The sequence below is a fragment of the Aquila chrysaetos genome, chromosome 19, assembly GCF_900496995.4.
Source record: "Aquila chrysaetos chrysaetos chromosome 19, bAquChr1.4, whole genome shotgun sequence".
Lineage (NCBI taxonomy): Eukaryota > Metazoa > Chordata > Aves > Accipitriformes > Accipitridae > Aquila > Aquila chrysaetos.
In genome coordinates this window covers 6,276,774-6,293,798 of record NC_044022.1, presented here as the reverse complement: position 1 = coordinate 6,293,798, position 17,025 = coordinate 6,276,774, and the positions used below count along the sequence as shown (strand labels likewise).

Genomic DNA, 17,025 nt, shown 5'->3' with positions numbered 1-17,025 from the left:
ACATATCTGCAGAACCACTCCATTGTCTGAAGCCATCCTGGAACACACAAGATGTTAATGCAGCCTGTTACAGTGCAAAGCCTTCAGGAACAGGCATCATCACATACATAACCCTGATTTTACAGACAGCGAGCTGAACTACAGGAAGATCAGGTGTCTCAAGTCTCTGTAGGAAATTAGGAGCACAAATCAGGTATTGAGATTTCCAAAACAAGCACCACAGATGCAAAGCCATCCAGTTACTTCTTGAAAAGTCTTCAGAACATGAAAGGCAAGAACCTGAAACAGATTCTCAGCCTCTCTCCTTCCAGAGAAGGTATTTCTGCCTCAGGATCTGTGCTCCTGCAGCCTGAGAACTTAGGCATTACAATTTGACTTTCACATCGTTGTTGTGATTCATTTTTTTTAAATTAAGGTGTGACTAAGCCACATGCAGACTCCACCTTTGTAAGTTTGCATTAAATTAGAAGAGACACATCAACTTGCACTGACTTAAGAGTCAAATACATATTACTCACAGGCCTATATAATGCACTACACTCAGAAATACAGCCTTCATGCTGCTAGCAGTTTATGTTTGACATTCCAACAGGATCTTCTCATAATGTCAGGAGATATGGTCCCAGATCTCTGATTTCATTGCTAAAGAGTCCGAGGCAGAACATTCATTCATGTCACTGGCAGCACAGCATGAATGGTAGGACAAAAGCTCACAGTATAGGAATTTTTAACAAACCATTCTACAGACGAGCTTTAAGAGTTACTTTGTCCTTATATCTCTTCCCCCCCCCCCCCCCCCCCCCCCCCCCTTATTTTTTAAGCAGGTGAGAGAAAGAACTATCAACAGTTTGTAGGCAAACCCTGAGTTCACACTTAGACATCAAAACATATCAAGGCATGTAAGGGCATAACAAGTTAAACAACTGAAAAAAATTATCTCTGTACAACGCTATCCAAGCTATACTTCTAAGAGTCTGAAAGTCAGAAAGCTCCTTTCTTGAAAATCACTAGAATGTACAGGAACAGCAGTGCTCTTTTGTTCAGCAGCTTTCCACCCAAAATTCCCCATTTGTCTTCCCTTCCCTAGACTTCTTTCCTCTTGCTAATCAGTGCCAGCCGCCAATTAGGACTGACAATAGAAGAAAGTCTTTTTATGATCTTCAGTCATCACTACATAAAACACCATACTGTACTCCATTCTGCACTCAGTTCCTTCTTTTTCTCAAAAGAGAAACTTAAAATAAGTTTAGTGGTGTTTTAATCCTTTTCTTGTTCTCAGGCCAAAACCAAAATTCTTTCCAATCCTCCCATTCTGGACTTAGACTGTGAATACTGAGCATGCACACTGGGATTGTTTGCTGCACCTTCAGCTAAATTGCTGCGACCACTGTTCCTGCTCTCTACCATCTCATAAAATATTGACTGCTGCAGTACATACCAGGTAAAGAAAAAAAAAAAAATCAATTTTCCCCTAGACACAGCAAATTGGCAACAACATAACAGATCAGCCTGTCAGCCTGGCATGGAAGATTAGCATCAAAAAATGAACAGAAGAGACAATGTGAAGAAGGTGGGAAGGTGTATAGGGAAAAAGGGAATGCAAACAATGGTTGTAGCAGAGGAAAGTCAGACAAGAAAAGGAGACTATGATTGTGAAAGATGCAGTTTGTTACATCTTACTACAACGGTATGTAATAAGAGAGCAGTATCCTGTATCAGCATTTCTACAGGATAGCCAGCGATGGCCTGTATGATACCATCACACTCATCTGCTCCAAGAAATTTTGGCATAGGCACTGAAATAGTTTAATAGTTACAAATACAACCAAAGCAATTAGTAGTCAACAACAAATAAGATGAGAAAGTAGTCAAGTGTTTGTATAAAATGCCTGCACACCTTAAAGAATCATCATAAATTTAGAGAACCCATGCTGGAATCCCACAATAAAAACACTCCTGTTCCTTAAACACAAAACCACAGAGAAAGTTTGATGACTAGCAGAAAGGAATATGATGTCACACATTAACCAAAATGATTTGTAACAGTACAAAAACTAAGCAAAACAAGTCTCCCAGGTAGGCTGAAGGAATCCCTTTCCCCCTTGCATTCTCCACTATCAAAGCTCCCTGCTGTGACCCCAGCAACTTATACTTTTCAGCAAAGCTCTCCAGGCTCTCTGCAACTCCCTCTATATTAAAAAAGCCCAGGAAAATTCACACTGCTGTGGAACACACACTGAAACAACAGACCTGCCTCCATCACACCGTAGGACACCTGGGACCAAGAGGAAATGCTCAACTTCTTCCCTGCCTTCACATATTAACTTCATCTGGCCCTAGCATGCCAAGGTACAGAAAAAGTTTCTGTGCTTTATATACCTTAAAATATGCCTCTTCCAAGCTGCCAACCATGGAAAGAGCAACAAGTCTGACCCCTTGTACTACTTGGGATGCTTCACATGACCCATCCTTTAAGCAAGGGACTGCAAAGACCAAGCACTAATTTTACCCCAAGAGACTCCTGAGAAAAAGCCAGAGCTCCTGGAATAATGCCTCCCCTTCAGCACAGCCATGAGCTGCACATCAGGAGCCAACCTTTGATAATAGGCACAAATACACATTAAAACAGAGCTCCAAATCAGTGGAGCTTTTTATGTACTGTAATAGATCCCAACTGTATCAAAACATTAATATTGAGCTCTCAGGACTAAGGATATGGTTTTGGGTCCAGGATACATGCTTTTAAAAGGTCCCTAAGTGCTTATTCATATAATAAACCACAAAAGCTCTAAAGAAGCTGTTGCCATCTGTTTTCTGGACTCTGACATTTCTATATGATCCTCTCCCTACCCCCACAAACTGCTATTTTCTAGAATACCATAAAAAGAAGACAAAAAAGGAAACTAAAAACAGAAAAATTAAAACTAGGACTGCATCCTTTAGTCACAACTCTTTTCCTGAGTATTGTAAGGATCTCCAAAACTTCGCAACATGTGGTCCGATAAGAAATTGTGTCATGGGCAGAGTTTAAACTTAACTCCACATTTCTTTACTTTTGCCATGTAAATCAGACTCAATCTCTTCTGCATGTGGTTACTTTCCAGTTTAACATGAATTCATTTACTACTTGCAATTTGAAGTAGACATATTTCTGGTTTATACCAATGATTTGGAGGTGGTGGTTGAAGAGGAAAGAGCGGTCAAGTGCTAGGCTTCCTTTGAACCTCAGATCTTCACCTCGGACAGTTGAGATGTGCAGGGACCCCACTAACCACAACACATTTTGTCCACATCATATGAAATATCAGTCTTTTGGATGGGCAAAACAAATAATTCAAAGACACCAACAATAATTATACAGAACAGGTTTTTAAAAACTGAGTAATTGTTTAAGCAGCTCTGCTTTTCTATTTTAAATTGAAATCAGGTGCAGTGCTTGCTTTGGGGAGGGCTACAACTACTGTGTTATGTTTAAGGGGGCTTCAGCCACTGGCTATTGTTTACAAATATGTCCTCCACCTCCCTCACCCACTTACACTTTAATTTAGATTATCAGCTCTGACAGAGGTAGTTCATACTCTCCAATCCCATCAGGACATCATGTGAAGTGCTTTAAAAGCCCAGGTAAAGACCTTATAAGTGACAGTAGGCACTAACACTCAAAGAGCACACACAGCACTTCAAGACCAATTCTTCCCCCAGCTAAGGACATGAATTAAGCAGTCTCTTCTCTGCAGGGAATATCCTGATGGCTGATCAGAATCCACAAGACTAAAGATTCATATGCTTCCTCAAAACAACTGGTTAAACATTAGAAACTATGCAGAGAAAGGGTTCAACTTTTTAATGCATACAGTTTCTCACAACCCAGGACCTCCACAAGCACAGCATGCTCACTGCCACAGCAGCACACTGGAGAGTAGCCGCTGGGTCCACCAGCGTCCTCCACTGGCACATGACCCGATCTTCTGAGCTGTGCCAGCCCAAATGAGATGCCTATGTCCCGTCCATATTGATCTCCAGGTTAGCCACAGCATTTCAAAAAACATTAAGTGGTCACAGGATTACGTCCATATGACCTGCATGAACCTTGCACATACATGTATATTACACATCAGGTTCTTATAAACCAGAGAATCACATGTAGTCATCTGTTAAAAAAAAAAGCAATATTTACTCTCTAAAAGTAAAGATACTTGATATTTTAAAAGTCTAAAAACTGAAGTTCAAAATGTGAACAATAGTCACCTTGTCATGGGGAGAAGGAAAACTCTCAAAGTTTCTAAGCATTGTCATACAATGAGGTACTGAACCTTTCACAAAAGCAGTGTGCAGTCTTCAGAATAGCTATTCAATAGTTTGAAATTACTTCACCGTATCTTTGACTTAATGAAATGCAAAATAGTTAGTGGCAGTAGCAGACAGTTAAAGGACAGCAAATCACCAGGTATCACCCCAAGTCCATCCTTAGTAGAAGACATAGCCAAAACAGCTGAATAGAGTTCTAGCTGGCCAGGTACAGCAAGACAGTCTCCCAGAACAGCTCTGGTGTTGTAAACAAGCCTGAAGTGGGCTACGTAGCCACTTTTTCTTAAGTCATCACTACTTACTTCACCCATTCAACTAGCCAGACAAAGCCAACAAATCCCACGAATGTGCTAAGAACTCCTGAGCTCAGCAATTAAAGTAAAAACATTCATTAGATACTTACACTTGGGCAGGATAAAACTTAGTTCTATGTTGCTTTTAAAAGTCTACCCTAACAAAATAACCCTGAACAGCTTAGATTTCCAGCCCACACATGTTGGTTATCAAAAGAAACATACATGAGAAACAATGAGGGAGAAAGCTTGCGCACATTTCTTCCTTAGACTCCTAAAACCAGTTGTATTGAAAAAACAAAAGTTAGCCACCCAGCACCAGTGCGGGGACAATCACAAGCACCAGGGGTTAACAGCAATGGGGTCAAGTACCTTGAAAAGAACTGCTTACAAGCGTTGTTCAATTTTTTCCTTCCGGGATGTAATTGGAACTTCTTAACCAACAGTAATGCAGCTACAAACATCATCTTGCAGAGTATCAAAAAAATCAAGCAGCTGCTTGTTGCTCTGGAGGTTGTCCCCAACTCTAAGTTTAACTCAGTCATGTTCTGGCTCCTGCTATACCAACCAGTATTCAACAGTCTATAAAGACCTGATCTGAATAGCAGAAAATCCAATCATACAGCTGCTTCCTATTTATAAAAGTTGTAGAGCCAAATCTTGTCTCAAAACACGTCTACACCAACTCTGATGATTTTATGAACTGGTTGCTACTTTAGTCGTTTTTAAGGATACTCGTTGAGGCATGAGAAGAACACCACCACACAAAGGTCCCACAAATATCCCTCAACAGAGCTGAGACGTATTCATCTGATCCTTAGGCAGTGATCTTCTTGTCATTACAGTTCAGCCTTGGACATGCTCCTATCACTAAGGCAGTGTACAAAGTCATTCCACCTCCTGGACAAAATCACTGACCTACAGTTCCGAGAGACGCATCACACAACTCAGACTGGATTTGGATGGTCTGTTCGCACAACCCAGTGCCAAGACACATGGAGGTACCTCACTTGCAGGATGAGCAGTGTAGAGGTAGAAAGTTTTGGCACCGACTTTTACACTGAATATACCATATGCAAAAATGGCCCGCCACCTTCTAAGTACAGACGGTTCTGAGCTTAACACTTCACCAGATGAAAGACTAAAGCTAAGTGAGAGACCAGAGAAGTGAACTACAGCAAATGGTTCTACATACATACCAAAGCAGCCTTTCTTGAACTGCAAAAAAGTTCTTCTGACCTTCCAGCCTCCACAGAGACTGCCGAATCCTGCCTTTCCACTCAGGATGATCAGTTCTTCAGCCAGCAGCCTCTGAATGCTCAGCACATGCTTCCAAAGAACAAGATGCTGTTTTGCAGAAAGATTATAGGCATTTGAGTTCTCAAACAGATGTCTTCATCCCACCTGCATCCATTTAGTAGCTTGTCTTCATTTTGAGACCCTAACACACTTATGTCACAGGTTTTTTTGTTTAAGACTTTTTGGTTCTTCCTTACTAGGGCCCACAAGTAATAGCTCTTGCAAGATCACATGTAGGCACGTAACCACAGGTAATATCCTACACAGGTTTAGAAGCTCTGATCAAAGAGCTCCCTGTAGGAACTTAAGATTCTGTGTGTTGTACACGAAAGGTATATGTAGGGCATAAATAAACCAATACTAGAAATGCACAAAGACAGCATATTTTATGAAGTGACACACTTGACAGAAGACTTGTGAGATGGAGCAATTTAAAGTCTAAGTATGTGCTGTGACATGGAAAACAGTAAGAGAAGGGAGATATGAAGGAGCAAGATTAAAAAAAAAGATTATCACTTTTCAATGCCTATCACTGTATCATCTATTCTAGACACCATGGGAGAAGCAAGTTTAAAGGAGTAGAAGAAAACTTATGGCAACCCAGGTGCCAAAAGGATGTATCAAAACAGCCTTCCCAGGATAAGACAGAGCTATCTAAACCTGATTTTTCCAGAGAAAGCACAAGGAAAGCCTAAAGGTGAATCCAAGTTTTTACCATTTTAACCCCACTGGTGGTGTTCAGAACACCACCTGAATGGTGGTTCAACTCCAGTAGAAAATGGTTTTTTCCTCAAGTTTTAGAGTATATCTTTGCAAGTCCAAGTATTCCTCACACATTTGTTAGCTTGCCTTTTCTTATAAGTACTAAGGAGAATTACTGGCAAGGAGAGAAAGATGTTTCTTTTTTGAACAATGAGTTCAGTACTGCTCTGCGTAAGCAGGTAAGCATCGCTTACAGAGGACTGTTAGCAGGCCGCAACACAAAGGAGATCCTGCAAAGAATTATTGCTGCTGTCTGTGGGCAACTGTGCAAAGGAAAGTCTAAATCCCCCCAAAGCTGTCACGCCATCAACTAGGGGTGGCTATTTTGCTAAATTGCTTCCAATTGGGCAGCCTTGATTTCCCTGCAGAATATGGTGGGATTTACTCACACAGTTAAAGAAAAAGCAAGTCTAATACATTTTGCCACATTTCAGGCACAGAAGCGTGCCAAAAACTGCATAACCAACTGGAGCCAGTGTCTCTTCACCTTTCTGCTTACATGAACAAACCCAAAGCGTTTGCCTCCTATTCTAGCCTATTGAATCAAATCAGGTTTACTACATTTCCCTCAAGCATAGTTTTGTTTTTAATTACCATTACTTCAGAGATATGAAAAGCAGAGAAATACGTCGAAGCCTAGCCATTCTATTCAGTGCAAGGTCAGATTTTTCCCAGCATCTAGTATGGATTCAGCTACGCTCTTCCTCAACTTAGTCATACTCTAGTCAGCATCCACCAACACTAAGCACTTTTGGAAACTTCAACCAGAGCCCTTTTACCAGTTCAGTGTCCCTCATATTACTACGGTGCACTAAAGCCCAGAGCTCTCATCAAGTTAATTCCCTGTAGTACCAAAGAAGTTTGCAGAACAGACTGTTCCTGCCTCTGTAAATTTATATCTACTACTTTTAACAACGGAAAATACAATATTTAAGCTGGTCCTGTGGGACAGAGCACAAGACTTTGCTGGATCTTAAGAAAGAAGCATTATCACAGTTGTTTTGGGTGTCTTATTTCTGAACACAGTGCAGCACCACGTATTCTTTAGAGGCCCTCGTCTTCTGTACATTCATGTATCTGGGTATTAATGAAACTCAAATATTAAATTTGGAAGACAAAAATAAGTATTTCAATAAAAGCAATGAGTATCCTCAAATCCTCTCTTAGGAAAAGTTTTAACATCTTTTATAACTACTCAATATTCAGACAAGGAAATTCAGAATAGTAAGCAGTGGTCAACATGAGGAGAGTTACCTATTCCCTCATAACATTCTCCAAACCATTAGAAGAACACAGAAAAGGAAAAATATTTCCTTGTAGTTGCAACTTGGTGAGCAGTCAGTAGCCTTTACAAACCAGTTGCAAGGTTGCAGAAAGGTACCAGACCCTTGGCCTCCATCCAACCTGATGGACCAGCAGGGAATTCAGTAAGGGGAAACACTGAGTCACTCCCTGGCAGGTGACATACTGTTCCAGGAACTCAGGAAAGGGGTATTTGGTGCAACAAGCAAGAAACACTAAGAAGTAATATGTCAAGAGCCTAATTGTGCCAGAATGCTTGAAGGGAAAAAATTCTGCATTACTGAGGTCTAATGAAGAATCAGAGTGTCCGAGACAAACTTTGATTTGGGGGGAAACTTCAGCTGAGACAGGACTGTAAGCTGCAGGTAGCCTTCACGCTTCATCATATTAAGAAGCTGTTCTTAGCAGATACAGAATTATATACACCAATGAATGTTTTTGTACACCCCGTCAGAGACCGCATGTGCGATAAACCATCTTGAAAGAGCTCAAACATTTTACTGACGGCTAAGTTACAAAGTGAATTTACAACTGCACTGGCAAACTGGAAAGACTTGGGTAAGCCCAGGGTCAACATACACACCATCTCCCAGCTGTACCAAAAAAAAAAAAAAAAAAAAATTTAAAATAACCATCAACCCCCCTCCCTCCAAAAAACCCCCTACACATTTTGTTTAAAGACAGTGGTGATAACATTTATGCTTCCAAAATTATTTTTACAAGCCAGAAAGCTAAAACCAAGGCTCACCAATACTCAGAGCTGGGTTTCACAAGCAGGACCTTGCTGTAGTACCTCTGGGTTAAAACCTGGCAACCTAGAGCATTCACACCGATACCCTCAGAACAGCTTTGAATAGGACGTCAAGAATATTATATTCAGTAGAGAAGGCAGGGGGAATTTCAGTGAGAAGAAAGTAATTGTTCAAGTTGGAATTTGACCAGAATATAGGGGTTAACACACTAACACTTGTGGAAAGAAAAATATACCAGTACTATGAATTTCTCATGGAACAGAAGGTATTCCAAACCACAGTTTTATCTTTCTTCTAAAATAGCACACGTTCCAGCAGCACAGTGTTTTCTCATGTGCAGTATCTATGGAATGTTTATTTTCCTATTTGGGAAGTGTAGCACTAAACATAGCATTGCTGGCTGCTCCTGCTCAGAAACTGAAGAGACTGGTAGCAATTTGGACAAGGTCCTGTAGCATGGTAAAGAAACCGATACCAATACCATTTGGAACTGTTGGCAAGAGTTATCACACCACTGCTCAGGACAGAAATTTCACTTGCTTTTTGTGAAATACATCCATCAAGGCAAATACTAAGATTTTGGTCACCTAAATACGAGGCTCGCAATGCAAAAAGGCAACAAATAAGCTTTAAAAATAAAGCTAGGGTCAACAGTACTTGGAAGAGAAACTTGTTAGTTTTTATTGGGACATACAGTATTTTTCCTACAAAATTGTTTCCAAAGAAAAATAAAGAAGTCAGTTGCTTTTAGCTGTATTCGTGCCTTTCCTCCAACTTTTTCCAAATACATGCTGGTAAGTGAATTTGCTAGTAAGAATGGTTACAGAAATAGGAAGTTCAGGTGAATGTAGCAGAAAATTTCAGGAACAAATTTTTCATTCATAATCCTAGTTATAGGCATAAGAAGTCACTCAATTGGTCATCCAGTATAAAAAAAAAACCCAACACTAAACCGGGTACCCAATGGGAACTGAAGCATACAAAAGTTCCAAAACCAAAATACAAATTTACTCAATTAACTAAGTATTTTCCATTAATAACTTCAAAAAAGCAAGTATTTTGCCAAGTTGCAAACAACAATGGAAACCGGAATAGCGGTTCAACTTCGAGATTACTGTGGCTGAATTATTTCCTCATCTCAAATAGACAAGAAAAGGGAAATAATTCTAAGTATAGTCACGGTCACAATAATGGGATGAAGTTAAGCAAAAGAAATGTTTTGGCCACATTTCAGGAATCCTGAAGTTCAGGCTGTTGGGCAACTGAATAGTTACCCAAGGGAAAGAGTGAAACATGCTTCACCTGTGTCATTTAAAAACCAAACAACACTAGTCAAAACAGTATCTTTAAGTACTTCTTTAGTGTAAACAAAAATAATTCTAGGAAAGTAAGTGATTCACAGATGTTTCTGACTTGGTAAGCTTGTATTTCCTTGTAAGAGGACTACCCCAAGTCTGGGATGGTTACCTTGGTTTATGCATCTAATTGATACAGCAACACTTTGGAGAAACACTAATGCACTTAGGATTCCAGTCAAGTCTTCGCTTTCTGGGTTCTCAGTTGACCAGACAAGTGACTGGAATTAACAGTAATTTTTTTCCCCTTTAAACACTAGCTATGTGTTTGAATGATTTAAACTATGAGAGTGAGGCTTGGGAACTCTCATAGCTCAGGACACTGATTAACAAGAACAAACAGAAACCAGAACATTCAGCAGAAACTCACTCCATCACTCAAAGGACAAGATAATTACCAAATTTTATAAGACCAACCTTATCCTAAAGCTTGCCCATATTGGCTTTGCAACACAGAATTAGGGGCATTTTGCAAGTTTACTTAGCTCTTGCAAAGCAGCCAATAAGCTTTTAAGAAAAGTAATCTTAAGAAAAAGTCCAAGGATTGCTTTACACATACCTACATACACACTGCACAGTTTAGGCAATCATTTCTAATCATCTGTGAGTATTCTTTATTCAAGAGTGCAGAGAGCACCACGTCATGCTGCAACCCTAAACTTTCCTCCCACTTCAATTATCTACAATCATTAAAGGTGTTAGAACAGTTCTTCCTTCATGGTTTTCAAAGTCATGAGATGAATAATGCTGTCATGAGTTGTCAGAAATAGAACAAGAGAACGAGCATTGATAATTTAGTAGGTGACAGATGAGGGAAAACATAAGATGTACGTACAGAAAAATATAATACACGCCTAATTTTCTTTGGGACCAATTCATGTTAGAATTAGTTTGCATACTCTTAATCAGAATTGTGCTGCAATTTTCTGTCACAAGAACGGGAATCTTTTCTAATGAAAGCCAACAAGACACTTTTTTGATTTAATAAATAAATACATTCTCAACTACAGCACAGAATAATCACTGTCAAATACCAACACCAGCAACAATATGAGACTTGGGGGCATAAATATTTAAGAGGTATTCCAGATGTTCATTTTGTGAGCTATATTATTAATGTCTCCTCCAAATGATGATGCAAAACCAGAAGCATCCAAGCTATGGCCTTACAACTCAGAGTGCCAAGACAACTTTTCTCTTGTCTCCTCATCTCTCTTCTCATTACCTAACTGACAAAGAACAACACGTACTCTTCACAGGCTACTTTTTTCATTCCCTTCTCCCACCTTCTGCTTTTAGTTCATTAAATCCCTTCCAACACCCCAGCAGACACACTCTAGTCAACAGGTATGTTCATTTCACAACATTTCATGTCTGTTCTCAGAGTGATGTTTGTGGGCTCACATCCTCACCCCACCCACTCTACTTCCTATCTGAAATAGCAACACAAGTGGGAAAACAATCGGGGTTTTGTTGTCATTGGAGGTTTCTTTAAAAAACATGCCTTTTCTGACCTTGTTTACTCCTTTCCTCAGTTCCTAACCATTATCACTACAGCTCCGCTATTGCTCAAGGTACTGCAAGCAACAGTTTGCACCATCATGACGTAACAAAGTTAGTTGGTGAGGTTGGGCAGAAGTCCTGCAGTCAATGCTCAGATACTGTGCAACAACTGCACACCTTTCATACCTAAGAGCTAGCAAAATCATGCTGCTGTAGTAGCCACGAAATGGCAAGTGCCTCCGTGGAAATAGCAGATAGTCCATAGAAATCATAGTTGCTGGATTTCCTCATTTTCTTTTAAGGCTGTGTCACTTCATAGGTCTCTGCAGAACAGGACATCTGCTAAAAGCAAGGCAGAAAAGCTGACAGCAATGGAGACATTTTTCTTGACATTCCTATTGCCTGAACTTTGTCACAAGCCAAAATCCAGCAACAAGATAAAACCTCAGGAAAAATAAATTGCTCAAAACAGACAACGCAATATATTTTACTAACAGAGCAGGCTACAGGCTGATGAAGTCATCATAGCTTCATTGAACTCCCCGTGGCTATACTGATTTCCACCAGCACAACATGAACAGCAGGAGCAGATGAATACCGCATTAAAAAAAAAAACCAAACACATCATGAAGGGAAGATGTTCTAATAGAGATGGTCTTATGCAAGAAGCATAGGAAAAGAGGCTAGTTCAAAGCAACTTAATTACCTTTAAGCAGAACATATGTCATCAGATCCAGTGAAGCACCAATGTCTTTTTAAAGGGACAGGATAGAGCAACAGAATTTCCCTGTACAAGCAACTTTTCACAACTTGCTATGAAATAGCTAAATAAAACTTTGACTGTCCTCTGTTCCAAATTATACACAGTGGATGTTTGAGGTGAGTGATTGCCATCCAAACACCGTGTGCCAGCTGATCTCCATTTAGGAATAAAAAAGTTCAGACAGGGGAGGCAGGTGGTATGGTGTTTCTTTCACCACAAAGTCCCAAACCCTCTCTTGTAAGGGCATCAACTCACCCTTCACTCAGTTGAAAAGGGCTGCAGGATCTAAGTACAAAAGCTCAGTTTAACATTCTGGCTCTGCAGATAAGTGTGTGGAAGACAGTAATACTCCGCTCAGACAACATCCCAGCACCATCACCTCAAGCAGTACTGCAGAAATGGCCAGTAATATAAGCAAAAGAGCAGAAAACCCCAAAACTCTGAGGCAGCCCAAAGAGGGATGTGGTCCCAGCCTCATGCCACACATCTCTCTGGAGATGCTTGCTTCATTGTGCTTATATCTGTGAGGGAAATTATAGGAAGGACTACTACTGTCAACAATTAATTTTAAGTACTGAAGTACTTATAAACTACTTGGAATGATTTAATCTACAAAATGCCAATGAATTGCTTCTTCCTGATGCAAGTCTTGTTAATACCGCATTAAACCCATACAAAGGCACAGTCACTGTCACCTGCAGAAAAGTTCTATTCAATGACAAAAAAACAACATTCCCTAAGCATACAAAGTAATAAAAAAGTATTTCTGAACACCACATATTTCAATTACAAATACTTCAATTCAAGTCAGGCTCTTCAATAGAGAATTAAATATGCTGTTGTAACATGCAAGTTACATACTTCTCTGCTACTTTTATATTCAAAGCCAAATGCAGCAGTCTGCTGTACAAACTAGCTTTCTAAGATATAAACACTACATGAATGATAAAACTCCATTTTGTTATTAGAAAAAAATAATTATCTCACTTCTACCTAAGCCTTAACATTTTGCTCTCACAAAACATCATAAAAACAGGTCCTTTAAAGGAACATTTGAAAACCAGACAGGCAATCAACACCTCAGATCTCAAATGAAGTCGTGAGTTCAACTGCCTTCCAAACTACATTTACTTCCACTGAAATTAAGTTTTGCTTGCTCTTGACATACTGACATCCCAGGCAGTGCAAGGGAAGATAATAAGATCTGTCAGTCTCTGGAAAAACTTTTAACAAACAAGGCTTTTTCTTAAAAAATTGTTTCGTTTGATTTTGCAAGCTTCACCAAGTCTCCCGAGGGGTGTATTTTCATCCATTGTGCCAGTGGCCTGTCAGAGACACTGTAACAGTGGAAGACTTAACCCCATCAAAAGATACCATCTCTCCCTCTTAATGCAAAATGGGGCCAGGTTTACTACAGTTTCATTTTAAGAAATCACCCCTGAGAATCAAGTTCAACTACAGTTTATACTTAAAGCCCAACAAATGAATATACAGTATATCTTAAGTATATTAAAAAAATATCTTTCAATGGCAAATGCAGCTGAAACTCCCCAAAGGAGATGAAAATGTTGTAGTAAATTTATGAAGTATTAAGTCCCACAAATTTATGCTACATGGAGAATAGCAACACAGCTCCTAGAGTTGTTAAACATCAGAACACTAAGTTTAAAGACGTAGATCCCCCTCCCAATTAACATTTTTGTTTGAAGACTAACTCTAATTTGAAATTTCCTCTTGCTACGCCAATTACATTTTAAAACTTTTTCCTGTGAAGTTTAAGTGCACTGTCTTATTTGACACACAAAGTACTATTAAAAACAACCCAGAGTAGAAAAAAAAAAGTAAAAAAAAAAATGTTTTTCTTTCTTCAGTATCAAGCACCTGGCAAGTAAATGGAAGGTTCCTGCAAAGCCTTAAAGGCTATTAAAGGCATTCTTCTTTTCCCCTGGGGATTTAAAGCTCAGTTATTTTTATTCCTCTTTAAGCCTATGAAATTACATCATCTTTTCCCCTTTGATTTACACTTCACAGTATTTTTTCCGCATTGTTCCTCAATTTGCTAATTCACTAATAAAACTGCCGTTGGCTCAGTCATGAAGTAACCGGAGAGGAAGCGTCCAATATTACACATCTCTTCGCAAAACAGGACCATTAATTTCTTCAGTTAGTTACATACATTAATGTAGTATAATTTTAAAAATTCGCAATTTATGATTTGTTTCAGCTACATACGTCTTTGACCTAGCTTGTCAAATCTTTGAGAAATAAACTAACAAACTGCCTTGGAATGATCTCTACCAAAGCATTGTGATACAGTATGAAAGTAAGAGCTTTCTACTTGCTCAGTGTTTGTTAACTTCCCCACAAATACAACAGCATAAATCTACCACACAGGGTCAATTCCCTTCCTGGGCACTTGATGCTCTCTAAGCCCAAGATAACTTTGCACAAAGAATAGAATGCTGAGCTGCCTTCTGGCCCTGAATCTGGGCCTGTTGCATTCAAGAGAAGATTGCTGCAACTGTGTGAGCCCCCTCTTGTAAAACAGTCTTGTTCGCTCCCAAGAAAGGGCTGCAAAAGCAAGACCGCTCCTCTAACACCTCATGCCCTCTCCCTCTATTCCCACCCCAAAAATACATATTGGGGGGGGGGGGGGGGGGGGAAATCAATCAGCAGTAGCACAAAAAATTGCTATTAAAGAACCGATTTAGGAAGGTCATTACAGTTGACAAGGATTTAGAACAGGACTTGAGAGAATGACAAAGAGCACTGGCTGGATAAAACAAGACATTTGTCCCCAGTGACAGAATCCTAGAATTACCCAAGTTGGAAGAGATTGCTGGAAATCAGCTAGTTCAACACCCCTGGCTAAAGCAGGGTCAGCTAGAGCAGGTTGTCCAGTACCATGTCATCCAGTTGGGTTTTCCATGTCTCCAAGAACACAGACTCCACAACCTTTCTGAGAAACCCATTCCAGTACTGGACCACATTCACAGTAAAATAGTGGGGGGTTTCTGTGTTCAGACAGACTTTCATGTGTTTTAATTTTTCTGTTGCATCTTGTCCTGTCACTGAGCACTACAGAGAAGAGCCTGGCTCCCTCATCTTCATCCACTCCTATTATATATTTATGCAAATTAATAAGAACCCCTCTGAGCCTTCTCTTCTCTAGGCTGAACACTCCCAGCTTTCTCAGCCTCTCCTTGTACGAAAGATGCTCCAGTCCCTTAATTGTCTTTGGGGCCCTGCACTGGACTCTCTCCATTAAACCTGTTTGTATCTTACACTGAGGATCCCAGAACTAGACACGACACTCCAGATATGACCTCACCAGTGTTGAATAGAGAAGAAGGATCACCTCCCTCGACCTGCTAGCCATGCCCTTCATACTGCAGCCCAGGATACTGTTGGCCTTTTTTTTGTTGCTAGGGTGCATTGCTGGTTCATAGTCAGCTTGTCCACCAGGTCCCCAGGGTCCTTCTGGACAAAGCTGCTTTCTAGCCTGGCAACCCCTAGTATTTACTGGTGCATGGGGCTGTAACTCTGCAAACACAGGGACTTTGCATTTCCCCTTCCTCAGCTTCATGAGATTTCTCTCTGCTCAATTCTTCAGCCTGTCAAGGTCCCTCAGAATGGCACCACAACCATCTGGTGCATCAGCCACTCCTCACAGTTTTGTATTGTCGGTAAACTTGCTGAGGGTGTACTCCATCTGACTGTCAGGTCATTAATGAAGATATTGAACAGTGCTAGCCCCAGTATCGCACCCTGCAGTACAGCAGTCCAAGAGTTCCAGCGCTTGGAAAGAAACTAGTCAGAGATGGAAAAAGCCAATGGGTTCATCTACTTCAGGTGCATGGACTGCAATTGCTTTTGCCATGCAGTATTTGTATGCTAATGTGCACATATATAGAAATAGGTAAGACAACAAAACAGCACTACAACATCTCTACGTAGTCATTCCTCCCAAAAGCAGGTCTTGCTTCTGGAATGCAGATAAAACTTCCTGTCCACCTAAACCAACAATCCCTCCTAGGTCACAATTCTCCCCAAATACCAGCAACGAGCACAAACACACATACACACAGACACACACACAGTCCTCAAAGCTGCATAATCTTTCAAAGTTAAAAATGATGCAGTCCTCCTGCTATACAGAAAGTAAGGCAAGCCAGATTTTGTTTTTCAGTTTTTGGAGGCTTTTCCTTCTGGAGAAGTAGTCATGACATGGGACCACATCTGTGTATGGCTAAATCCACAAACAACGTCAAATTCTGTTGTGACCTAGTAAAGCAAGCGGTAGTCTAACATTTAAAATAGGGCAAATTGCAGTTACATACATTCTTGCATAGCATACATAATTGATAAGACAAGACAATTTAAATTCATCCAGAGACCTTCTCTAGAACTGAATTGAAGAGTCACATAAACTTCTTACTACCCAATTCCTATTGCTTACAAATGACCACATCCATACCACTGCTTCTTATCAGTGTCTACTATAATCAGGCAGATTTTCTCATGATCTTTCATTGTTGTATCAAAAAGAGATTGGACTTGGCTGGGACTGACTGTGGCAGAGGGAACTGCATTATTAGATGGCACTTAATTTTAGTGAAGGACTTGCTTCCTCCCCCGTAAGAGCAGGAAAGAAACTACTAACCAAGTCCAGCACACATATGAAACTG

General features: G+C 40.1%; 1 protein-coding gene across 5 annotated transcripts in view; it reads right to left on the bottom strand.

Annotated features, from left to right (window-relative positions):
- ATP8A2 (ATPase phospholipid transporting 8A2) overlaps positions 1–17,025 on the bottom strand; it is a 356,040-nt gene that overhangs the window by 196,329 nt on the left and 142,686 nt on the right. The gene's annotated exons all lie outside the window — the stretch shown is intronic.